Source organism: Ranitomeya imitator, chromosome 1, assembly GCF_032444005.1.
Source record: "Ranitomeya imitator isolate aRanImi1 chromosome 1, aRanImi1.pri, whole genome shotgun sequence".
NCBI classification, from domain to species: domain Eukaryota; kingdom Metazoa; phylum Chordata; class Amphibia; order Anura; family Dendrobatidae; genus Ranitomeya; species Ranitomeya imitator.
In genome coordinates this window covers 553,035,118-553,062,081 of record NC_091282.1, presented here as the reverse complement: position 1 = coordinate 553,062,081, position 26,964 = coordinate 553,035,118, and the positions used below count along the sequence as shown (strand labels likewise).

At 44.3% G+C, this 26,964-nt stretch overlaps 1 protein-coding gene across 2 annotated transcripts in view; it reads right to left on the bottom strand.

The window, feature by feature from the left end:
• HOMER3 (homer scaffold protein 3) overlaps positions 1-26,964 on the bottom strand; it is a 221,667-nt gene that overhangs the window by 138,515 nt on the left and 56,188 nt on the right. The gene's annotated exons all lie outside the window — the stretch shown is intronic.

The window sequence follows — 26,964 nt, the reverse complement described above, 5'->3', positions numbered from 1 at the left end:
GTTGTGTATTGGGAGAGCAGGAACTCTCACATAGCTCCCGGAGGAGCTAAAGGACTGTACCTGCAGAGAAAGGACTCTGATGATCTTTGTTTTACCTTTATGTCAAAAAGGCTCTGTTTATTTTGCTGAACCCTGTTAAGGTTTATGCTGTCTATAATAAACCAGTTCTGAACTACTACCAGAACTGTTCCTGTGTCTACCTTGTGAAGCAGTTGAGTGAGTTAACCCCTCAAAATAAGGAGTGGTCAAGTTTTATTGTCCTCTGATTGAAGTTGGTCTAGGGTTGTGATGACCCCACAAGTTCTGAGGAGCACATTCCTTAATTGATGTAGAAATACATAAATCCATGCAACACATTCATTCCTGTACTAAGTGTGTCAAAGGTTGTCATAAATTGGTACTCCCAGACTCTTCTGTCTCTCTGGGATGTGAAGTTACCTTTCAATACCAGCAATTTTATGCCCATGATGTTGTGATCAAGACAACAAAAATGTTTGGCCATGGGTAGATCTATTATTCTTTCTTTTAAAGTGTGGCAATGGGAATTCATCGTTCTACGTTTTTCTCCTGTCTCATGTTATGATGACCTTTGACACATTCAGAGCAGGAATGAGTCGCAAGGATTTATGTTTTTTTTTACATCAATTAAAGGGAACCTGTCACCCCGTTTTTTCAGATTGAGATAAAAATACTGTTAAATAGGGCCTGCGCTGTGCGTTACAATAGTGTATGTAGTGTACCCTGATTCCCCACCTATGCTGCAAAATACATTACCAAAGTCGCCGTTTTCGCCTGTCAATCAGGCTGGTCAGGTCAGGTGGGCGTGGTGACATCGCTGTTTCTTCCCCAGCTTTCCGTTGGTGGCGTAGTGGTGTGCGCATGTCCAAGTGCCGAATCCACTGCGCGCAGGTGAATAAAAAGCGCGCGATCTGCGCTATTACCCTTGTCATCGGTGGGGGCGGCCATCTTCCTGAGGCCGCGCGTACGCAGAAGGAGTGCTCTGCTGCACGGGGCTTCAGGAAAATGGCCGCGGGATGCCACGCGTGCGCAGATGGAGTTCGCGGCGGCCATTTTCCCAAAGCCGAGTTTGCGCGCAGTGGATTCGGCACTTGGACATGCGCACACCACTACGCCACCAACGGAAAGCTGGGGAAGAAACAGCGATGTCACCACGCCCACCTGACCTGACCAGCCTGATTGACAGGCGAAAACGGCGACTTTGGTAATGTATTTCGCAGCATAGGTGGGGAATCAGGGTACACTACATACACTATTGTAACGCACAGCGCAGGCCCTATTTAACAGTATTTTTATCTCAATCTGAAAAAATGGGGTGACAGGTTCCCTTTAAGGAATGTGCTCCTCAGACCTCATGGGGGCATCATAACCCTGGACCAGACATCAATAAGAGGACAATAAAACTTTCACACTCCTTAGCTATGAACTCCTCCAATATTTTCTGCCTGAACTTCATTTCCCTCGTTCCCCCCAAATTGATAGTTCTGCTTCACATCACTTGTCTTATTTACTGCATTATTCCTGTGTCCTGTTGTGTATAAATATGTGACTCTTCAGAATTTGTGTTATAATATGCCTGATGAAGAGACCTGAGTAGTAGGGCAGCACGGTGGCGCAGTGGTTAGCACAGCAGCCTTGCAGCGCTGGGGTCCTGGGTTCTAATCCCACCCAGGACAACATCTGCAAAGAGTTTGTATGTTCTCTCCGTGTTTGCGTGGGTTTCCTCCGGGCACTCCGGTTTCCTCCCACATTCCAAAGACATACTGATAGGGATTCTAGATTGTGAGCCCCATCAGGGACAGTGATGATAATGTGTGCAAAACTGTAAAGCGCTGCGGAATATGTTAGCGCTATATAAAGATTATTATTATTATTAGTCTTCAAAGCTTGCTATTTACTATCTTTTCAGTTAGCCATTATAAGGTATCAACCACTGAGGACTGTTACATTTTACTAATGTTCTTGGATCACAGATAATGTATCTTTTTTATAGTATAGCTACAGCTTAGAGAGGTAAAAGTTAAAACAGTAGACTAAGTATACATGTCATTTTTTTTAGACAGTCTGTACTCTGCAGTTCACAGGCAGTGCAATTAACAAGCTCCAAAGGCAACTGCGGAGAATATGTTTTCCACATGGCTGGATATTGAACCAGAGCCTACTTGTAGCAGGAGCAATTCAGATAATGAAAATATGCCAGGGACTTCCAGATTCAGATCCTAGTCATACTGTAATCCTAGGACATTATGCTAATGTGTGCTTAGCAAATGCCTGCATTTTAGGTAATGCTGATATACTATAGGGTTTCATAATGTGCACAGTGTTGATACAAACAATAAAGGGAGTGCACCAAGGAACCTTTACTGATTGACTGAATTTATTATTATAATTATTAAATTATTATAAATATATGCTATCTAGCAACATTATCTCTGGCTGTTTGCACACAAAATGTATTCACTGACTTTGCTGTCCCAAGTGAGCCTCAGACTAATTTGTCTAGCGCAGAAAGGCACACATACTTAGGCCAATTTCAAAGGAAACAAACCAATAAACCAGAGTACCTGGAGAAAATCCATACAAGATCCGTTATTTCACGTGTCAGAAAATAACAACCCTATGTGTACAATTTCAATTGAAAGAGATCTCAACATACAAAAAATAATAAGCAAAGCTAAGAGACATATAGATTCTTAGCTGTGAAAAAAAGCCGCTGTTGACTCCTCTTCTAATGAAACATTCATTAGTAAGATAGCAGGAATTTCCCTTGGAGACGGGGTAGCCAATAGATTGTAAACACTTCAGTGAGGAAACAGAACAGAGAAAACTGACAGCTGATTAGAAGCGCTCCTCGCTCACTGTCTGCCTAGATGTACAGAATCACATTCCCGGACTAGGTTTGTGTTAGTCGCTGTGACTAAACATCTCATAGCTCACATATACTGCGACAATGTATGCAGGGATGACTACTGTCTTCAACCATTAACATTCATTTACTCTGACTTCTCCACTGAATTTAGAAGCAATCTCTTTAGATATATTTTCTTGTAAATGTCAGAGAAAATATACTTTATCATTCTGATGTCATTACTTCCTGTACTATAAAATCAAATAGGCCAAAGTATCTTACTTTATAAATGAATTCATAATAAATATCCTCCAGGGCAGAAGCACAAGCAAAACATATGGCTGGAGAAGTATCTATTCTTACTCCAGCTATATCTGTAGCTACTATGTTGTGAATCTATTCCTCCTTGTACCTAAGCCAAGCTGTGTAACAAAGCAGACAATGGAATGTGACACATTTTTTTCTTATAAATTTCATATGAGTTCATTAGAAAAAAGGAGTCTGTATGCCTGTACATAAATACTGGCACACACAGGTATAGTATGGACTCGTAATAGTCGAGTGCCATATTACAGATCTGTGCTTAGGCTTGGTTCATGCCACATTTTTTATCTATCTTCAATGTACATGACTGTATGTAAAAACATATTATTATTTATTTTTAGAGCACCATTGATTCCAATTTTGCTGAACATGTGAAAAGGCTTACATACAAAATACAAATAGAAATTCCCACACTCAGAACCGCCACAACCCCCCTGCCTACTGTCTCCTTCCCCATTACCCTGTAGAATGTAATCCCGCAAAGGAAGGGTCCTCTGCCCTCTGTACCTGTCTGTCAATATAAGTTTATTCAAAGATAAATTACAGCTAATAAACATATAATGACAGACTTGTACACATGGGAGAGAGGACCCTGCCCTTGCAATCTTACGTTTTACAGGGTAATGGGGATGGAGACAGTAGGTTGGGGGCTGTGGCAGCTCTAGTGGTGGGGAGGTTGGTTATTGCAAGTTGTAAACTTTCCTGAAGATATATGTTGTCAAGTTCTTTCTGAAAGGTCCGAATGTGGTGGATAATCGGACCTGTTGGAGAACAGAATTCCAGAGGATTGGGGTTACTCGGGAGAAGTTTTGGAGTTGATTGGGTGAGGAATGCATTAGTGTGGAGGTGAACAGGAAGTCTTGGAGGACCGGAGATTAGGTGTTGGAAGATATTGTGAGATTAGCTATTAGAGATATACTGTATGGAGGAGACAGATAATGGACGGCTTTGTAGGTCAATGCTAGTAGTTTGAACTGGATATTCTGGGCAACTGGGAGCCAATGAAGGGACTTGCAGATGGATGAAACAGAGAAGTAGTGAGGAGAGAGGTGGATTAGTCGGGCAGCAGAGTTAAGGATGGACTGGAGAGGTGCAAAAGTGTTAGCAGGGAAGACACAAAGAAGCATGCTGAAGTAGTCGAGGCGGCAGATGATGAGGGCATGAACTAGCATTTAGTAAATTCAGGGTTGACTAAAAGATAAATCCTGGAAAGATTTTTGAGTTGGAGGTGGCAGGAGGTGGTAACAGCTTGGATGTGAAGTTTGAAGGACAGGGCAGAGTCAAGGGTTACTCTGAGACAGTGGACTTCTGGTACAGGGGAAAGCGTGATGCAATTTATTGTGATAGATCAGGTAGGAGAGTTAGACGAGATGGAGAAAAGATGATGAGCTCAGTTTTGTCCACATTGAACTTTAGGAAGTATGAAGAGAAGTAGGAAGATATGACTGATAGACAATCTTGGATTTTGGACAGCAGAGGTGACATCTGGGCCAGAGAGGTAGATCTGAGTGTCATCAGTGAAGAGGTGGTATTGGAAGCCAAGGGACTTTATGAGTTGTCCAAGTCCAAATGTATAGGTGGAGAAGAGTAGGGGTCCAAAGACAGAACCTTGAGGGACACTAACAGAGGGAGGGAAGATGAGGTAGTATGGGAGTGGGAGACGCTAAATGTCCAAACAGAAAGACACTGTATAGCACTCTGTACTAACATATTATAAAAGTGTACCCTATAAAAGGGAATCGCTAAGCAGATTATTGCTATCTAATCTGAGAGCAGCATAATGTAAATCAGTGATCCTCAATCTTTCTGACCTTGAAAGCCACTTTTAGATTTGAGAGAGGGTTGCGTGCCATATTTAGGTCTGAGAGAGTCGCGAGCCCCCTCACAGTAGCACAAAGCCCCCATTAGGGTAAGCTCTCACAGGGCGTTTTTGCTGCTTTTTTTATGCTAATTTTCAGCTGCTTTTTACAGTACCTGCAAAGTCTATGAGATTTCAGAAATCTCATGCAAACACATTTTTTTCTTGTTTGATCAGTATTTTGTGCTTTGCTGCGTTTTTGGACATAGAGCATGTCACTTCTTTCAGCATTTTTGATGCGTTTTTTCACCCAATGACTTGAATGGGTGTTGAAAAGAACGCAGCAAAAACGCAGGTATCATTATTTGCTGCATTTTTGCAGCTGAAAATCCAAGGACATTAGCATGGACAAAGAGAAAAAAAACACACCAAATACGCCTGCGTATCGCGCCGGACGGACATATAGATGTGGACACAGAACATACCCATCACAGCGGCCATATTCTTAAAGCCTGACATGTGCAAAGGGAATGGAGACTTCAGATGGCTACGTAGTCATGGTACACCCGCGCCTGCGCACATCGCATCCGGTGGCCATAAAACTGTAGGCCAAGTCCTCACTCAGCACTGCGGCCATGTTACTCGAGACAGACATGCGCAGACAATGCGGTGCGGCCATGTTAGAAAAGCAAAAGTACGGCCACCTTATTAAAGTCAGGCATATGCAGACACAAACCAAGCGGCCGCACTTATATATATACACTATCTCCACACCACCAAGGCCGGTCATGCGCAGATGAAAAAGCGCAGACATATTAGTAGGTGCCAAAGATAGCACCTATGGGCAGAAGACATAGCCAGACATAAAAAAAAAAAAATGCGATGTCCGTCCGGCGCGATGTGCGCAGGTGCGGACACATTATGATTACATAGCCATTTGCAGTCATTTCCTCTGTCCCCGATCGCATGACGCTATCTCTTTGGAGACGCATGGGGCCCCATATGTTCCCTGATGAGTGGCGTTCAGGTGTATTGGGTGCAGAGTGTTTAGGCTCTATGTGGTGATTGGTCAGCCTGCTAATTACACTCCCACCAGTGTGTGCTGCCCTTTACTATATATTAAACCCAGCGCTATGCTTATGTACCCATTAAGAAAGGCAATAGCCGAAACGCGCGTCGGGGGGGACAGGGGTGAGGTGCCAGTCCACGCCGAGATTTTTTCTACACTGACCGGTATGTATATTAGCTTTACTCATTGTGTATGTGCTTTTCTATATAATCCTCTGGACCTGTGTGTTTAATGCAGGTGTTTGTACTTTATTTACTTGCACGGTCACTTTGATTTCCCTGTGATACCTGTCTCGGTTATAATGTGGATATACTTACACTGTAGGCACCTGTCCCCTGTTCATGTAGGTGCGTGCTGAGTACAGCACGGGGATTATTTCCCCTTGTCGTTTTTAAACCTGGAATTATTATCAATAAAGTTTGTTATACATATTTATCTGGACTTTATGCTGCTTTTTTTCTATTGGTTTTTGTCGAAAACACGAAATAAGTAAAGTAATTTGGGGAGAATGGTCATCTTTAGTGCACGTACCCAGCCGAGCCAGGAGAGATGTAGCTTCTCCCATGACTGAAGTAGTAGACGGATTTTGCGGAGCATGTGAGGATAATTGGCTGCATAAAGGGAGTCTAAACTAGCAGTCAGTTTCACCCCTAGGTAATCCAGATGGTTAGTGGCCCATTGAATGGAAAGTCGTGTTAGAGCTGTGAAACAATAGGTGAAGGGAGGGATATATTCATGGCATAAGATTTTGAAGGTGTAACTTGTAGACCAGAGATAGATTCAAAATTACTAAGGGTTTGAAGTAGGGCCGGCAAGGATGTCTGAAGGGTTAATAGAAGAAGTAGCATGTCATCTGCAAACAAAAAGAGCTTGTGAGAAACTGACGCTATTTTTACACCCTGTATATTAGAGTTGAGGAGATGAATAGCTAATGGTTCGAATGCCAAAAGGAATAATAAGGGCGAAAGAGGGCATCCTTGCAGAGTGCCTCTACTAATGGGGAAAAGCGCAGAGCAGAAGCCATTGTAGCGTACGTAAGCGGATGGGGAGCTGTAAAGAGCGTGAATCCAAGAAAGTGGTTGGGGAACATCCACTTCCGCAAGACCGCAAACAGGTAAGGCCAAGAAATGGAGTCAAAGGCTTTTTTAATATCCAGTGACAGTAACATGCTTGATTGTTTGCAGAGGTGCAGCAGGTGGGAGACCCTCCGTATGTTGTCTGAGGCTTGTCTACAAGGAACAAAGCCTACTTGATCTCTATGTAATAGAGTTCCCAAACCTGAGTTCAACCGCTGAGAATTTTAGCTAGTATTTTAAGGTCTATGTTAATAAGGGATATTGGTCTATAATTAGACCAGAGTAAGTGGTCTGAGTTGGGTTTTGGTATCATGGATATAGCGGCCATTAAAGAGGCTCCTCCTGGTTTGTTACCGTCCCTTAAAGAGTTAACGTAGTTAGTGAGGTGAGGAATTAGTACCTATGCATATTTTTTATAATAGAGGGCCGTAAATCCGTCGGGACCAGGTTTTTTATTAATTTTCAGGTGCTGAATAGTTAGTTCTATTTCATGTAGTTCATGTTAGAGCTAATGGCTGGGAGGGGGGTAGAATCTAAAAAAGCATCTAACGTTTCTGAGTTTATAGTGGTAGAGACGTTATATAACTGTCTAAGTTGTTGTTGGAACATGAGTAATCTGTTGTGGGTTGGATGTAATGCCCGAAGGTGTACGGAAACGTATGGGGGGCGGGGTGGGGATTTTAAGCGACGAGCTAAGTTAGAATTATTCTTATTACTAAGGGCGTAGAAGCGTTGTTGTGACCAGCGTATGGCCCGGTCTGCGTTCTCAGAAAGACAGACGTCAAGTTCTGTACGAGCGTGGGAAAGGTCTTGGTAAGTAGCAGGTAAGGGTGAGTAAACCTGCGTTTTCGACGCAGTTTCTTTCCTACCAAGAAGATCAGGTTTTCCTGCAGAAAAAAAGCAGCAAAACCGCCCTGTGTGAACTTACCCTTACTGGTATAATTACAGCCAAAGCTTTTCCACAGTAGCAGTATGTCAAGATCAACCACAATACCTCCATTCAGTAATTCTCATCAATCACTCCCACAACACTGATGCATCCAGCTTCAAGCACCTGCTCTGACAGTTGGCATCCGGTCTCCGGCTTACCAAACGTAAGTTTGGGACTACTCACAAAACTCAACAACTGGAGACTTGCTCTTCATAGTCATTTGCTAGATCTGGTGCTAATGCATCAAGCTGGCAGGCAGACGCGAGCCAATATAATGGGCCCCGAGCCACAGGTTGGGGACCCTTGATGTAGAAACAGATATCCTGGTTCCAGCGATGTGCCACTAAGGCTAGGTTCACACTAGCGTTGCGCCGCCCTGCGTCGGCGACGCAACGCGCGACGCACGTAAAAACGCGCGCAAACGCGCGCAAAAACGCGCGCGTTTTGCGACGCGTGCGTCGTTTTTGATGAAAATCGGACGCACAGAAAATGCTACAATGTAGCGTTTTCTTGCGTCCGACGCTAGCGTCGGAAACGACGCACGTGGCGAAAAACGCCACCAAAACAACACACGCGTCCCCTATGTTAAACATAGGGGCGCGTCGCCGCTGCGTCGCCGCTGCGTCGCCAGCGCAACAGCGACGCACATTGGCGGAACGCCAATGTGAACGTAGCCTAACTGGGCTGCTTGTGGCAGTTTTGGGGAAATCACTGTTTTATCAGTAGAAGATTATCATTAAAGGCTTGCTGTCAGGTAGTCCTCCATATTCATAAGCTCTCTTTAACTCTGCCCCACAACTGATTGGCAGCTTTCTGTATTCACTGTGCATAGGCAGAAAGCTGCTAACAATCAGTGGTGTGGGTAGGGATATACACAGTTCAGCATTCAGAGAAATGGTAGATCTGTGGCATATAAAACAGTTTTTAATCAAAACTGCAGCAAAGTGCTACATGGCTGGAATCAGAGGCTTTGCCCCAACATCATGTTGCTCGCAGATGCGAGTAGAAAAAACCTGGTGACAGATTCCTTTAAACTGAATAACGTTTAGATGATTTTCTTTAGCGTACCAGTTGCTATGTTTTCTGAACCACATTGTGTTAATTAAAGTGGTTTTTCACTACTAGACGACTCCTTGATAATGGGCCCAGTGAGGTGAAAAAAAGATTGTTACCTCCTAGACTGGTACTACTCCTCCGCCAGTCTTCAACATTCGGTGTCGGCATCATATGAGCACTGCAGCCCATCAGTGGTTGCTGATATACTCTGCAGTTTCTTACTGAATATGGTATAATGATTTGATGAATATCTAATTTTCAAAACATATATATTATTCAATTCAAAATTTGTGTTTTCATAAAAACAAATGACCTTAAAAGCTTTAAATCTACTATTACAAAAATGTAATTGTTTAGGCAAAGAGCTTCCCATCTGGCAAATCTACTTCTAAAAATCAAAACCTGTCAATCAATTTCTTCATGTGGCATATTGTCAGACTGTTTCACAGGGGAGCACAATCTTTTTTTTGGTCCATTGGTTACATTCTCATACTGTATAATTTGGGTCTGGCATGATATCATGTACATAACAAACGTAAAGCACATATACTGCTCAGCTAAATTGATTATAATATTCATGCAACTTAACAATTAATTTATTGGGTTTTACCCACTACAATTTTTTATCTATTCATAAATTTGGTAATAAATGTGTTATGTCAGAGGGAGAAGCAGTGGTCATATATGCGCACCACTACTCCACTCCTGTTCTATGTATTATCAGGGTCCCTGCGATCAGACCCCCTGCAATCAGACATTTATCAACTCTCCTGTGGAGATTGATAAATGTATTCAATGGGAAAACTCCTTTCATTTTATTCTGAATTGTAGTAATAATGGATCTAGATGGCAACATGTCATGAGATGTCTCATTGTCTACATTCTGTCATAACAAAGCAAATCACATCGTCTACCATTAAATAGATATGAAGCAATATGGCAGTTATCTGAAACTGTATCCCTGCTCCTATGGTATCACAGGCTGAAAAAAGCCATTTGTCCCATTGCTGTGGCAGTATCCCATGCTGGCAGTGTAATGTCAGCAATCCTACCATTGTAACTGAAGACCTTGGATATAATTCATAGTATTAGCACACAGTGTAACAAATGTCAGCCGCTCTTCAGTTTTTATGCTAAACATGTTTGACAAATGGAGTCCAATATGTGTATTACAATCTTGTATCCTGCCATAGGTAGCAGAGCTGAACATGAGTTTCCTGCATCAATGTTATTCTACTAAAGATCCTACCCAATAGATTGTTAGACTTGCAGCCAAAGCTGAAAAATAAATGTTTAGATTGCTTACAAATTGCCATTTACTTGTATTTGCATTTTTTTTAACGGTTCGACAGGAAATGCAGCCATATTGGTTGTGTCAATTGATCTTACTTTCAGTAATTGATGTTTACTTCTAAACCTATAAGTCACTGTCCAACACTTTAACAGGCCTTACAACATTATTATTATATTACTAGATGGTGGCCCGATTCTAACGCATCGGGTATTCTAGAAAATGCATGTCCTCGTAGTATATTGCCCAGTCACGTAGTATATTGCCCAGCCACGTAGTATATTGCCCAGCCACGTAGTATATTGCCCAGTCATGTAGTATATTGCCCAGCCACGTAGTATATTGCCCAGCCACGTAGTATATTGCCCAGTCATGTAGTATATTGCCCAGTCACGTAGTATATTGCCCAGCCACGTAGTATATTGCCCAGCCACATAGTATATTGCCCAGTCACGTAGTATATTGCCCAGCCACGTAGTATATTGCCCAGCCACTTAGTATATTGCCCAGCCACATAGTATATTGCCCACCCACGTAGTATACTGCCCAGTCACGTACTATATTGCCCAGTCACGTACTATATTGCCCAGCCACATAGTATATTGTCCAGCCACGTAGTATATTGCCCAGCCACGTAGTATATTGCCCAGTGACGTAGTATATTGCCCAGCCACGTAGTATATTGACCAGTCACGTACTATATTGCCCAGCCACATAGTATATTGTCCAGCCACGTAGTATATTGCCCAGCCACGTAGTGTATTGCCCAGTGACGTAGTATATTGCCCAGCCACGTAGTATATTTCCCCGTCACGTAGTATATTGCACAGCAATGTAGTATACAGAACAGAGCCACGTAGTATATTGCCCAGCCACGTAGTATACAGCAGAGCCACATAGTATATTGCACAGCGACGTAGTATATTGCCCAGGCACGTAGTATATTGCACAGCGACGTAGTATACAGCACAGAGCCACGTGGTATATTGCACAGCGACGTAGTATACAGCACAGAGCCACGTAGTATATTGCACAGCGACGTAGTATACAGCACAGAGCCACGTAGTATACAGCAGACACGTAGTATACTGCCCAGTCACGTAGTATACTGCCTAGTCACGTAGTATATTGCCCAGCTACATAGTATATTGCCCAGCGACGTAGTATATTGCCCAGCGACGTAGTATATTGTCCAGTCACGTAGTATATTGCACAGCGACGTAGTATATTGCCCAGCCACGTAGTATATTGCCCAGCCACGTAGTATATTGCCCAGCCACGTAGTATATTGCCTGTTATAAACAGGTAATTCAGAACCACAATGGACCTGGAAGTTCAGAGCATACAAAGTGACCTGACATTTACCAAAAACATATGACGAGCTCTGAGACGTGGAAACTCTGCTGACCGCAATCCCTAATCCTATCACACCACACTAGAGGTAGCCGTGGATTGCGCCTAACGCTCCCTATGCAACTCGGCACAGCCTGAGAAACTAACTAGCCCTGAAGATAGAAAAATAAGCCTACCTTGCCTCAGAGAAATTCCCCAAAGGAAAAGGCAGCCCCCCCACATATAATGACTGTGAGTAAAGATGAAATACAAACAGAGATGAAATAGATTTAGCAAAGTGAGGCCCAACTTACTGAATAGACCGAGGATAGGAAAGATAGCTTTGCGGTCAACACAAAAACCTACAAACAACCACGCAGAGGGGCAAAAAGACCCTCCGCACCGACTAACGGTACGGAGGTGCTCCATCTGCGTCTCAGAGCTTCCAGCAAGCAAGAAAAACCAATATAGCAAGCTGGACAGAAAATATAGCAAACAAAAATAACATAAGCAGAACTTAGCTTATGCAGGATAGACAGGCCACAGGAACGATCCAGGAGGAAGCAAGACCAATACTAGAACATTGACTGGAGGCCAGGATCAAAGCACCAGGTGGAGTTAAATAGAGCAGCACCTAACGACTTAACCTCATCACCTGAGGAAGAAAACTCAGAAGCCGCAGTACCACTCTCATCCACCAAAGGAAGCTTATAGACAGAACCAGCCGCAGTACCACTCACGACCACAGGAGGGAGCTTGGCCACAGAATTCACAACAGTACCCCCCCTTGAGGAGGGGTCACCGAACCCTCACCAGAGCCCCCAGGCCGACCAGGATGAGCCATATTAAAGGCACGAACCAGATCGGCAGCATGGACATCAGAGGCAAAGACCCAGGAATTGTCTTCCTGACCATAACCCTTCCACTTAACCAAATACTGGAGTTTCCGTCTCGAAACACGAGAATCCAAAATCTTCTCCACAATATACTCCAATTCCCCTTCAACCAAAACCGGAGCAGGAGGATCAATAGATGGAACCACAGGTGCCACGTATCTCCGCAACAATGACCTATGGAACACGTTATGGATGGAAAAAGAAGCTGGAAGAGTCAAACGAAAAGACACAGGATTAAGAACCTCAGAAATCCTATATGGACCAATGAAACGAGGCTTAAATTTAGGAGAGGAAACTTTCATAGGAATATAACGAGATGACAACCAAACCAAATCCCCAACACGAAGTCGGGGACCCACACAGCGCCTGCGGTTAGCGAAACGTTGAGCCTTCTCCTGGGACAAAGTCAGATTGTCCACTACATGAGTCCAAATCTGCTGCAACCTATCCACCACAGTATCCACACCAGGACAGTCCGAAGACTCAACCTGCCCTGAAGAGAAACGAGGGTGGAACCCAGAATTGCAGAAAAACGGCGAAACCAAAGTAGCCGAGCTGGCCCGATTATTAAGGGCGAACTCAGCCAAAGGCAAAAAGGACACCCAATCATCCTGATCAGCAGAAACAAAACATCTCAGATATGTTCCCAAGGTCTGATTGGTTCGTTCAGTCTGGCCATTTGTCTGAGGATGGAAAGCCGAGGAAAAAGACAAATCAATGCCCATCCTAGCACAAAAAGCTCGCCAAAACCTCGAAACAAACTGGGAACCTCTGTCAGAAACGATGTTCTCCGGAATGCCATGTAAACGAACCACATGCTGGAAAAACAACGGCACCAAATCAGAGGAGGAAGGCAATTTAGACAAGGGCACCAAATGGACCATCTTAGAGAAGCGATCACAAACCACCCAAATGACCGACATTCTTTGAGAGACGGGGAGATCCGAAATAAAATCCATAGAGATATGTGTCCAAGGCCTCTTCGGGACCGGCAAGGGCAAAAGCAACCCACTGGCAGGAGAACAGCTGGGCTTAGCCCGAGCACAAATCCCACAGGACTGCACAAAAGAACGCACATCCCGCGACAGAGACGGCCACCAAAAGGATCTAGCCACCAAATCTCTGGTACCAAAGATTCCAGGATGACCAACCAACACCGAACAATGAACCTCAGAGATAACTTTATTCGTCCACCTATCAGGGACAAACAGTTTCTCCGCTGGGCAACAGTCAGGTCTATTAGCCTGAAATTTTTGCAGCACCCGCCGCAAATCAGGGGAGATGGCAGACAAAATTACCCCCTCTTTGAGAATACCCGCCGGCGCAGACAAACCCAGAGAATCGGGCACAAAACTCCTAGACAGGGCATCCGCCTTCACATTTTTAGAGCCCGGAAGGTACGAAACCACAAAGTCAAAACGGGAGAAAAACAGCGACCAATGAGCCTGTCTAGGATTCAACCGTTTGGTAGACTCGAGATAAGTCAAGTTTTTGTGATCAGTCAAGACCACCACGCGATGCTTAGCTCCTTCAAGCCAATGACGCCACTCCTCGAATGCCCACTTCATGGCTAGCAACTCTCGATTGCCAACATCACAATTTCGCTCAGCAGGCGAAAATCTCCTGGAAAAGAAGGCGCATGGTTTCATCACCGAGCAATCAGAACTTCTCTGCGACAAAACAGCCCCTGCTCCAATTTTGGAAGCATCAACCTTGACCTGGAACGGAAGCGAAACATCTGGTTGGCACAACACAGGGGCAGAAGAAAAACGACGCTTCAACTCCTGAAAAGCTTCCACAGCAGCAGAAGACCAATTGACCACACCAGCACCCCTCCTGGTCAAATCAGTCAACGGTTCAGCAATGCTAGAAAAATTAGCGATGAAGCGACGATAAAAATTAGCAAAGCCCAGGAACTTCTGCAGACTCTTCAGAGATGTAGGCTGAGTCCAATCATAAATGGCCTGAACTTTAACAGGGTCCATCTCGATAGTAGAAGGAGAAAAAATGAACCCCAAAAATGAAATCTTCTGAACACCAAAGAGACACTTTGACCCCTTCACAAACAAAGAATTAGCACGCAGGACCTGGAACACCATTCTGACCTGCTTCACATGAGACTCCCAATCATCCGAGAAGACCAAGATATCATCCAAGTATACAATCAGGAATTTATCCAGGTACTCTCGGAAGATGTCATGCATAAAGGACTGAAACACTGATGGAGCATTAAAAAGTCCGAATGGCATAACCAGGTACTCAAAATGGCCTTCGGGCGTATTAAATGCTGTTTTCCATTCATCGCCCCGTTTAATACGCACAAGATTATACGCACCACGAAGATCTATCTTGGTGAACCAACTAGCCCCCTTAATCCGAGCAAACAAATCAGACAGCAGCGGCAAGGGGTACTGAAATTTGACCGTAATTTTATTTAGAAGGCGGTAATCAATACAAGGTCTCAGCGAACCATCCTTCTTGGCCACAAAAAAGAACCCCGCTCCCAATGGCGACGATGACGGGCGAATATGACCCTTCTCCAAAGACTCCTTCACGTAACTCCGCATAGCGGCGTGCTCAGGTACAGATAAATTAAACAGTCGACCCTTAGGAAACTTACTACCAGGAAACAAATCGATAGCACAATCACAATCCCTATGCGGAGGTAGGGCATTGGACTTGGGCTCATCGAATACATCCCGGTAATCAGACAAGAACTCTGGGACCTCAGAAGGGGTGGATGATGAGATAGACAGAAATGGAACATCACCATGTAGCCCCTGACAACCCCAGCTGGACACAGACATTGATTTCCAATCTAATACTGGGTTATGGACTTGTAGCCATGGCAACCCCAACACGACCACATCATGCAGATTATGCAACACCAGAAAGCGAATATCCTCCTGGTGCGCAGGAGCCATGCACATGGTCAGCTGGGTCCAATACTGAGGCTTATTCTTGGCCAAAGGCGTAGCATCAATTCCTCTCAATGGAATAGGACACTGCAAGGGCTCCAAGACAAACCCACAGCGCCTAGCAAACTCCAAGTCCATCAAATTCAGGGCAGCGCCTGAATCCACAAATGCCATGACAGAATAGGAAGACAAAGAGCAGATCAAAGTAACGGACAAAAGAAATTTCGACTGTACCATACCAATGGTGGCAGACCTAGCGAACCGTTTAGTGCGCTTAGGACAATCGGAGATAGCATGAGTGGAATCACCACAGTAGAAACACAGCCCATTCTGACGTCTGTGTTCTTGCCTTTCAGCTCTGGTTAAAGTCCTATCGCACTGCATAGGCTCAGGTTTATGCTCAGATAATACCGCCAAATGGTGCACAGATTTACGCTCGCGCAAGCGTCGACCGATCTGAATGGCCAAAGACATAGACTCATTCAGACCAGCAGGCATAGGAAATCCCACCATGACATCCTTAAGGGCTTCAGAGAGACCCTTTCTGAAAATAGCTGCCAGCGCACATTCATTCCATTGAGTGAGCACGGACCACTTTCTAAACTTCTGACAATAAATCTCTATCTCATCCTGACTCTGACACAGAGCCAGCAAATTTTTCTCTGCCTGATCCACTGAATTAGGTTCGTCGTACAGCAATCCGAGCGCCAGAAAAAACGCATCAATATTACATAATGCAGGATCTCCTGGCGCAAGGGAAAATGCCCAGTCTTGAGGGTCGCCACGTAATAAAGAAATAATAATTTTAACTTGTTGAACTGGGTTACCAGAGGAGCGGGGTTTCAAAGCCAGAAATAGTTTACAATTATTTTTAAAATTCAAAAACTTAGCTCTATCTCCAGAAAATAACTCAGGAATAGGAATTTTAGGTTCTAACATAGGATTCTGAACCACTAAATCTTGAATGTTCTGTACTCTTATAGTGAGATTATCCATCAAAGAGGACAGACCCTGAATGTCCATGTCCACACCTGTGTTCTGAACCACCCTGATGTATAGGGGAAAAGAAAGACAGAACACAGTGCAAAGAAAAAAAAATGGTCTCAGAACTTCTCTTTTCCCTCTATTGAGAAGCATTAGTACTTTGGGCCTCCAGTACTGTTATAAACAGGTAATTCAGAACCACAATGGACCTTGAAGTTCAGAGCATACAAAGTGACCTGACATTTACCAAAAACATATGACGAGCTCTGAGACGTGGAAACTCTGCTGACCGCAATCCCTAATCCTATCACACCACACTAGAGGTAGCCGTGGATTGCGCCTAACGCTCCCTATGCAACTCGGCACAGCCTGAGAAACTAACTAGCCCTGAAGATAGAAAAATAAGCCTACCTTGCCTCAGAGAAATTCCCCAAAGGAAAAGGCAGCCCCCCACATATAATGACTGTGAGTAAAGATGAAATACAAACACAGAGATGAAATAGATTTAGCAAAGTGAGGCCCGACTTACTGAATAGACCGAGGATAGGAAAGATAGCTTTGCGGTCAACACAAAAACCTACAAACAACCACGCAGAGGGGCAAAAAGACCCTCCGCACCGACTAACGGTACGGAGGTGCTCCCTCTGCGTCTCAGAGCTTCCAGCAAGCAAGAAAAACCAATATAGCAAGCTGGACAGAAAATATAGCAAACAAAAATAACATAAGCAGAACTTAGCTTATGCAGGATAGACAGGCCACAGGAACGATCCAGGAGGAAGCAAGACCAATACTAGAACATTGACTGGAGGCCAGGATCAAAGCACCAGGTGGAGTTAAATAGAGCAGCACCTAACGACTTAACCTCATCACCTGAGGAAGAAAACTCAGAAGCCGCAGTACCACTCTCATCCACCAAAGGAAGCTTATAGACAGAACCAGCCGCAGTACCACTCACGACCACAGGAGGGAGCTTGGCCACAGAATTCACAACAATTGCCCACCCACGTAGTATATTGCCCAGTCACGTAGTATATTGCCCAGCCACGTAGTATATTGCCCAGCCACTTAGTATATTGCCCAGCCACGTAGTATATTGCCCACCCACGTAGTATACTGCCAGCCACGTAGTATACTGCCCAGTCACGTACTATATTGCCCAGTCACGTACTATATTGCCCAGCCATAGTATATTGCCCAGCCACGTAGTATATTGCCCAGCCACGTAGTATATTGCCCAGTGACGTAGTATATTGCCCAGCCACGTAGTATATTGCCCAGTCACGTAGTATATTGCACAGCGACGTAGTATACAGCACAGAGCCACGTAGTATATTGCCCAGCCACGTAGTATATTGCACAGCGACGTAGTATACAGCACAGAGCCACGTAGTATACAGCACAGACACGTAGTATACTGCCCAGTCACGTAGTATACTGCCTAGTCATGTAGTATATTGCCCAGCTACATAGTATATTGCCCAGCGACGTAGTATATTGCCCAGTCACGTAGTATATTGCCCAGCGACGTAGTATATTGCAGTGACGTATATTGCACAGTGACGTAGTATACAGCACAGAGCCACGTAGTATACAGCACAGACACGTAGTATATTGCCCAGTGATGTAGTATATTGCCCAGTGACGTAGTATATTGCCCAGTGACGTAGTATATTGCCCAGCTACGTAGTATATTGCCCAGAAACATATACTCACCATCCGAGGGCCCGTTGTAGTTCTGGCGCTTGTGTGCGGTGCACCCGGCAGCTTCTGGTCCCAGGATTGGTATGAGCGCAGGACCTGTGATGATGTCGCGGTCACATGACTGTGACGTCATGGAAAGTCCTTCTCGCATAGCATCTTTGGAACCGGAACCTGCCGCTTGCAGTGCCGAGGAGAGGACGCAACGGCGGAGGGTGAGAATAACGTTTTGTTTTTTTTTTATTATTATTACTATTTTTAACATTAGATCATTTTACTATTGATGCTGCATACGCAGCATCAATAGTAAAAGTTGGTGACACAGGGTTAATAGCTGCGTAACGCTGGCATTAACCCTGGGTGAGGGCTGACTGGAGGGGAGTATGGAGCGGGCACTGAGTGACTGCGGGGAGGAAAGAACGGCCATATTGCCGCCGGACTGCGGCCGTCGCTGATTGGTCATGGAAATGGTCGTGTGCGTTTTGCCACGACCAATCAGCGACTTGGATTTCATGACAGAGGCCGCGACCAATGAATATCTTGTGACAGACAGAAAGACGGAAGTGACCCTTGGGGTACCGTCACACAGTGCCATTTTGATCGCTACGACGGTACGATTCGTGACGTTCCAGCGATATCGTTACGATATCGCTGTGTCTGACACGCAGCAGCGATCAGGGATCCTGCTGAGAATCGTACGTCGTAGCAGATCGTTTGGAACATTCTTTCGTCGCTGGATCTCCCGCTGTCATCGCTAGATCGGTGTGTGTGACACCGATCTAGCGATGCGTTCGCTTGTAACCAGGGTAAACATCGGGTTACTAAGCGCAGGACCGCGCTTAGTAACCCAATGTTTACCCTGGTTACCAGCGTAAATGTAAAAAAAAAAAAACAGTACATACTTACATTCCGGTGTCCGTCAGGTCCCTTGCCGTCTGCTTCCCGCACTGTGACTGCCGGCCGTAAAGTGAAAGCAGAGCACAGCGGTGACGTCACCGCTGTGCTGTGCTTTCACTTTACGGCCGGCAGTCAGTGAGTGCGGGAAGCAGACGGCAAGGGACAGACACCGGAATGTAAGTATGTACTGTTTTTTTTTTTTTACGCTTGTAACCAGGGTAAACATCGGGTTACTAAGTGCGGCCCTGCGCTTAGTAACCCGATGTTTACCCTGGTTACCCGGGGACCTCGGCATCGTTGGTCGCTGGAGAGCTGTCTGTGTGACAGCTCTCCAGCGACCACACTACGACTTACCAACGATCACGGCCAGGTCATATCGCTGGTCGTGATCGTTGGTAAATCGTATAGTGTGACGGTACCCTTAGACAATGATATAGTAGATATGTTTTGCTTAGATAGTACCATTAATTCCTCAGCACTTTACAGACATTATCATCATTGTGCCCATTGGGGCTCACAATCTAGATTCCCTATCAGTATGTCTTTGGAGTGTGGGAGGAAAACGGAGAACGCAGAGAAAACCCATGCAAACACGGGGAGAACATACAAATTCCTGGGAAATCTTGTCCTTGGTAAGATTTGAACCACGGTGCCCAGAGCTGCAAAGCAACAGTGTTAACCACTGAGCCACCGTGCTGCCCATGCCCATGGCTGGCTTAGTGAAATGCCCTTGAGGCAACATGGGGCAGTACTGATTCCTAAAGAGACCAGCTGAGTATAGATATAGAATCTTACAGTCAATACTCCAATGAGAGAAAACAAACACTCTGAAACACAGTATTGATGCCTGGTCATTTTGCAAGACTTGTTAAAGGATAAGACATTGACTTGTAGGGCAGATATTTCTCGTTCATGTCACATGTGAGATATTTTCTTTTGTTCTGCAAAAGAGCTAATTTGCAGACTTCTAAATCTGAAAATTGTATACTTCTCACAGCTGGAGGTTGGCTATCATTGTATAAAGTCTAAGCAATCGCACTGATTCACTGCAGCAAATGCTCAATGCATTATGTGACTGGATGTAAACAAAATGTTCCCATTCACTGACAACAGAGATCTTGAAAATCCTACTTTCCGCAATAGGTAAACTCGAATTAAAAAGCATTATTCATTTTCTGAATTTTCTGTTGGAGCCTGCACCATTAAATGCTTTATATTTTCCAGTGCTACTTTTCTTTTTGATTTTATATTTGAGATCTTGAAAATGGTGAGTTATCTTTTCATTCGGAGAACCCTAGACCATATTGCCTATTGAAGAATAGAAAGAGGGCCCGACGCTATCAGTCTGAGCAGAAAGCCACTAACGAGAAGCAGCTCTTGCATTTGACTAGAGCTATCCATGTAGTTCAACCACTTTAAGAATTGTTTTGGTATAAAACTCATTCAATCATCCTTCAGACAATGTTATTTTACACACTTTTCAAAATGCATGTAAAAACCATGAATAATTGAAGCAATTTGTTTTGGTAAGAATAGCAGAATCTGCTATTGAGCCTGAGTTTACATCCGACTCCTGGTTTTGGCTTACAAGTACTGATGCTAAATACTGTCCAAAATACTAATCTGAGAATAAGGCCTTTCAAGATGATAATAATAATAATTGGATTTATATAGCACCAACATAGTTCACAACACTTTACAAGTCACAGGGTACTTGTACAAACTATATCAGACATTACATAAATAAGTCTAGCACATAGTTCCACAATTTGACGAGTTGTAAGGGGTCTGATCAAAAGCTTATACTTATGAGGAAATAGGGACTTGCGGTAAATCATCCAGCCATCACTATAATTAATATAGGTATTCATGTAAAGCTGCAGGACACCAGCCAGTATATGTCCTGATACAAAGTGCTACTGTGTGCATGGAGGGCATGGGAAGACATGATAGAAAATACCAGATTCTAAAGAAGGTGGAACTGAGAAAAGTTAGATCAGCGAGGTAATGTGATATTACAACCCTAAAAAGATGTGTTTTTAAGGTGAGCCAAAGACTGTGGACACAACAAATTAACTAAGGTGTTTGGGTTTTGTATTCCAATTTAGTGTTAGTAGAGGTACCGTTACACTAAACGATTTACCAACGATCACGACCAGCGATACGACCTGGCCGTGATCGTTGGTAAGTCGTTGTGTGGTCGCTGGGGAGCTGTCACACAGACAGCTCTCTCCAGCGACCAACGATCAGGGGAATAACTTCGGCATCGTTGAAACTGTCTTCAACGATGCCGAAGTCCCCCTGCAGCACCCGAGTAACCAGGGTAAACATCGGGTTACTAAGTGCAGGGCCGCGCTTAGTAACCCGATATTTACCCTGGTTACCATTGTAAAAGTAAAAAAAAAAACACTACATACTTACATTCCGATGTCTGTCACGTCCCCCGGCGTCCACAGGGTTAAAACTGCTTTCGGCAGGAGCTAATGCACGCGCTGCTGCCGAGAAGGTAGACTTATCCTCAGGTTTTTCCTGAGGATAAGTCTACCTTATCCTCAGGAAAAACCTCCTGAGTTGAAAGGAAACTTTTTTCCCTTCAGGGAAAATGGGACACCTATGACTAGACAGTTGGTCACCGGTGGAAAGTTATGAATATTGGAGTTTGTATAGATCTGATATTCATTGGACATAGATCTTTAACTTCAGGACTAATCAGAGAAGAATATGCATATTTTTCCATAACTGTGACATTTGCCTATAAGTCCCAAATTAATAGTGGCCAGATAGCTGACAATGGCCATGCCATGTTTACTATCTAGTAATATACCTATATATATATATATATATATATATATATACATATATATATATATATACTAGACTGTGGCCCGATTCTAACGCATCGGGTATTCTAGAATATGCATGTCCCCGTAGTATATGGACAATGATGATTCCAGAATTCGCGGCAGACTGTGCCCGTCGCTGATTGGTCGAGGCAACCTTTATGACATCATCGTCGCCATGGCAACCATTATGACATCTACATCCCTAACACTAACAGGCAGCTTTTTGCATAGTGTAAACAAAAATTTGTTGATCAATGGTGTAAGTAGGGTTATACAGAACTCATCATTGAGAGCAAAGCTGCAGCAGATGAAACAGTATTTTTTATCAAAATTACAGCAAGGAGACCAGTAAGTGACACCTTGCTACCTTTTATGATGGGAAACATAAATTTGGTGACCGATTCCATTTTAAGCCTCTAATTTATGTGTTAAATTGCCTGACAACTACGTGAAAAGGTAAAAATCAGGGAATAATGTACTATGAAATTTTACCAATAGGACTATACCAATACCACAATAAGCACAAAAAGAACCTGCATGTGTAAATGTACTCTGGGAGTGTGTTCAATGGCAGTGCGTATTTGGTTGTCATATTGTTCAGTAGCACAATTTTAGGCATATTTACTTTTAATTTTATGAAACATTGGAGCAGACAGTAAAGTCGTGCATGAGCAGTAGATGTGACAATTAATAGAATATGGCTGGTTTCACACTTGCATTGGGTAGAGCTGCTGAGGGCTGCGTAGTTCCTCCGTTAAGCCCCACCCACTGCCGCACCTCTTCCATTCAGCTCCGCCTACATCAAAATGACGCAAGCAGAGGCATCAGCATACATTCGCATTGCCTGCGCACCCAATGTTGAAGATAGGTACACAGGACGCATGCCGACATAGGTGGAGCTGAATGGAAGAGGTGCGGCAGTGGGCGGGGCTTAACAGAGGAACTCCGCAGCTCTGCCCAAGGCAAGTGTGAAACCAGCCTAAGGCAATCATTGTAAATTATAATTTGCATGTATATACTTTTAATAATGAGATTTAGCCTTTCCTCACTTTAGCATAACTTTCCCACTTCCTCCAGAAGCCTTGCTAAAAATTGTGCTGTTAAGAGTGAAATATTTAAATGTACGCAGTGTGAGAGGAAGGTGTAATGCTTCCTGAAGTGAAGCAGAAGACTTTTCAGCTGACTTTATATTGCAGTGTATGAGGTCTCTTTTGCAGTGACTGATTCCAGAAATAAGGAAGGGTCACCTGGTGTGGCAAGTGAGTGCACAACTCGGTATGTACATAGACCCTTACACTCCTTTACCCCCATGTGGTCATGCTTTGTGGACACTCCTCTTCCACTAAAACACATTTACATATAGCTAATTATTTACAATTCAAAACAGCTCCAGTAACTAAAAATTATAAAACCTTACCAGTCGCTTGTGGCAATAAAAAACATAATTATCTTTACAAATGTCAGAAGTTTTTAACCACTAAAATAGAATAAAAACTACATAAGTTTGGTATTTCGGTAATCATGCTGAACTAAAGAATCATATCACCAGGTAACTTTTACTACACAATTAATGGGGTAAAGCCAAATGCCCCTGAAAAATTGTGAAATTGCCGTTTTCTCAGCACTCGGAATTTTATTCCCATTTTTCAGTATATTTTATGGTGACATGTATAGTAACGTTACAAAAATGAAAAATTGCCCCACAAAAAAAACAAGCCCTGTTTTGAGTATGTTACCTAAGAAAATAAAAAGCTAAGGCTCTTAGAAAAAGGGGAGAAAAATCTAAGCCCATGTTCACACAGTGCGTTTTTTACTGCGGAACCGCAGCGGTTTTGCAGCTGCGGTTCCGCAGCTGTTTTCCATGCAGGGTACATAACAATGTAACCCTATGGAAAACAGTCACTGCTGTGCACATGATCCGGAATTTCGTTTAAAAAGCCGCGCAGAATAGCTGCGGCAAAAAAGAAGGAGCATGTCACTTCTTTTTCCTGAACCGCAGCGGCTCTGCACCCATAGACCTCCATTGTGAGGTCAAAACCGCAGTAAAACCCGCAGATCAAAAATATATCTGCGGGTTTTACTGCGATTTGATGTGCAGAACCGCTGCAGCAGGAAGTGCGGGGGAGCGGGCGGAAGTGCGTGGGCGGAGTGTGGCTGCCCCCCCGTGCTCCGATCCCGCCCCCCGTGCTCCGATCCCCCCCCCAGTGCTCCGATGCCCCCCCCGTGCCCTAATCTCCCCCCCTTATACTTACCCGGCGTCCCGGTGTCCGTCCGGCCGTCTTCTCCCTGGGCGCCGCCATCTTGCAAAATGGCGGGCGCATGCGCAGTGCGCCCGCCGAATCTGCCGGCCGGCAGATTCGCTCCAAAGTGCATTTTGATCACTGAGATATAACCTATCTCAGTGATCAAAATAAAAAAATAGTAAATGACACCCCCCCACTTTGTCACCCCCATTGGTAGGGACAATAAAAAAATTAAGAATTTTTTTTTTTTTTTTTTTCCACTAAGGTTAGAATAGGGGTAGGGGTAGGGTTAGGGTTAGGGTTAGGGGTAGGGTTAGGGTTAGAAAACTGCATAAAAAAAAAGGATCAAAAACGCATCAAAAAACGCATCAAAAAAGGACAAAAAAGGACCAAAAAAAGGACCTGCGTTTTCTGCCAAGAGCTGCAGTTTTTTAAAAAAACAGTCCTGAAAAAAAAAGGATGGAAATCCTGAACGTGTGAACATACCCTTAAGAGCAAAAGAAAAAGGACTTCCCCTCTGCTTCTTGGTTCTCAGCAGTCGCCACATGAAAACTCATGCAATTTGCACATTACACACTGTTAAGATTTGGCATTATACAATCACTTTCGAAATTGCTGCCTGGCTAGCCAGAAAACTCGTTTCAAACCGCTGTCAGGTGAAGTGAATACATAATTTATCTTGTGATAGGAGATGGATATTTTAAGTAGCAAAAGAATGATCAGTTCTTGTTCTTGATGTGTTAGAAGTAGGAGAAATAGACAAGCATAAGGATCTGAGGGACTCCTCAGTCAAGGGCAGCACGGTGGCTCAGTGGATAGCATTGCAGCCTTGCAGCACTGGGGTTTGGGGTTCAAATCCAAGGGCAAAACATGCAAGGAGTTTGTTGTTCTCCCCGTGTTTGCATGGGTATCCTCTCACACTCCAAAGACATGCTGATAGGGAATGTAGATTGTGAAGCCCGATGGGGAAAGTAATATTAGTGTCCCTAAAGCGCTATGGATTTAATAGTGCTATATAAGAAAAGAAAATAATTTGTGACTGATAGATGACAGAGTCAGAACATATCCAAAACAACAGGTCTTGTGGAGTGTTCTCAGTATGCTCACCCCTGACCCTATAGCCTACCTAAACATTGTTGCAGACAGGTATAGAGACACTGTGTTAGGACTGGCGGAACGCACCAAGACAGATGGTATAGATGCGTTCGCAGTCCGGGGTCCACCGTGCAGGTGAAAACCTGCTGCTAGCAATTAGCAGACTATATGGCAGTACACTAGAGTATACACGCGTGGGTTAACCTCACCCAGCGTGAAAGAAGCAATCCTGTTAAGGCACAGGACCGCGGTACCGCATCTAAAGAGCGAGCAAGTAGTCAGCGAACTCAACCCCAACTGGGATTGAAGTCCGATTAGACCCTTGCTGGCGCAACACCGCAACTGCGTGTGAAATGAAACAGAAGAGCAAGCAGTGCCGCACTGACGAACGCCACTAACCACCCAGGCTTGGGTAAGGAAAGCACAGAGGAAGTGCACGGCGCCGTACTGGCGGTCACAGCAACTGGACGCTATAATGTGTGACTAGTGCTGTAGGATAAGTCGGGCGCTAGGTAGCAGCCATACACCTTCCGCGAACAGTCATACTATAGGGTAGGGGTATCCAAGGACGACTTGCACTCACAACATACACACATTAGCAATTGTTTGACAATACTAGCGCATGGCCGTGCGGTCATGCGCAGTTTATATAGCAGCAGCACAGGAAGTGGCCACAGCACTTTTGCCCTTCTAGGACCTGCCAAGAGGACCAATGGAATGTGCTGCAGAGCCTGAGCACATGACCCTCGATCTCCAACGGGAGACCTTACGCTGGGCATGCTCAGTACGTGCAGACAAGGACTTAGTCCCAGAGAAGTCCGCTCGCTGCTGACCAGCACAGACTTTAATAGCAGAGACTGGAGAAGCAGCAGTAACTCTCAGAACAGAGTGAGAATGAGCAAGACGCTGGGACCGACGTCCTTGCTGAGCAGACTCCACTGCGGCTGGACAAGAATGGGAGACCGCAGCGGAGGTGGCTCGAGATTCCCCCTGTGCAGAAGCGGGAACTCGACCCCTAACACACTGCTCCAGAAAATAACACTAAAATACCACATTCTAGATATCACTGAATGAAATATTCCAGTTGCAAATATTTATTCATTAAATATTGGAATGCTTTGACAATAAAATATAAGGGTATGTGCACACGATGCAGATTTAGTGCAGAAAAATCTGCTGCAGTTCTGCACTAAATCTGCATCTCCTGGCAGAATCTGCAGATGCGTTTTTTGAGCACAAAAAACGTATCAAAAACGCACCTGCAGATTTCTATTATGGAGGGGTGCAGAAATGCTGCAGAACTGCACAAAAGAAGTGACAGGCACTTCTTTGAAAACTGCAGCGTTTCTGCGCAGATTTTTCTGCACCATGTGCACAGCTTTTTTTTTTTCACATTGATTTACATTGTACTGTGATCACAGTGCAGTTCTGCAGCGTTTCTGCTGCAGAAAAATCTGCTGCAGTTCTGCACTAAATCTGCATCGTGTGCACATACCCTAAAAGTGGTCAATGTAAATAAAAATTAATATCCCATGGAGGTCTGGATTTGGAATGATACTCAAAAGCAAAGTGGAAAATGAAACAACAAGGCTGATCAAACTTCAGTGGAAATGCCTCAAGACAAAGAAATGATGCCTAACACGGTAC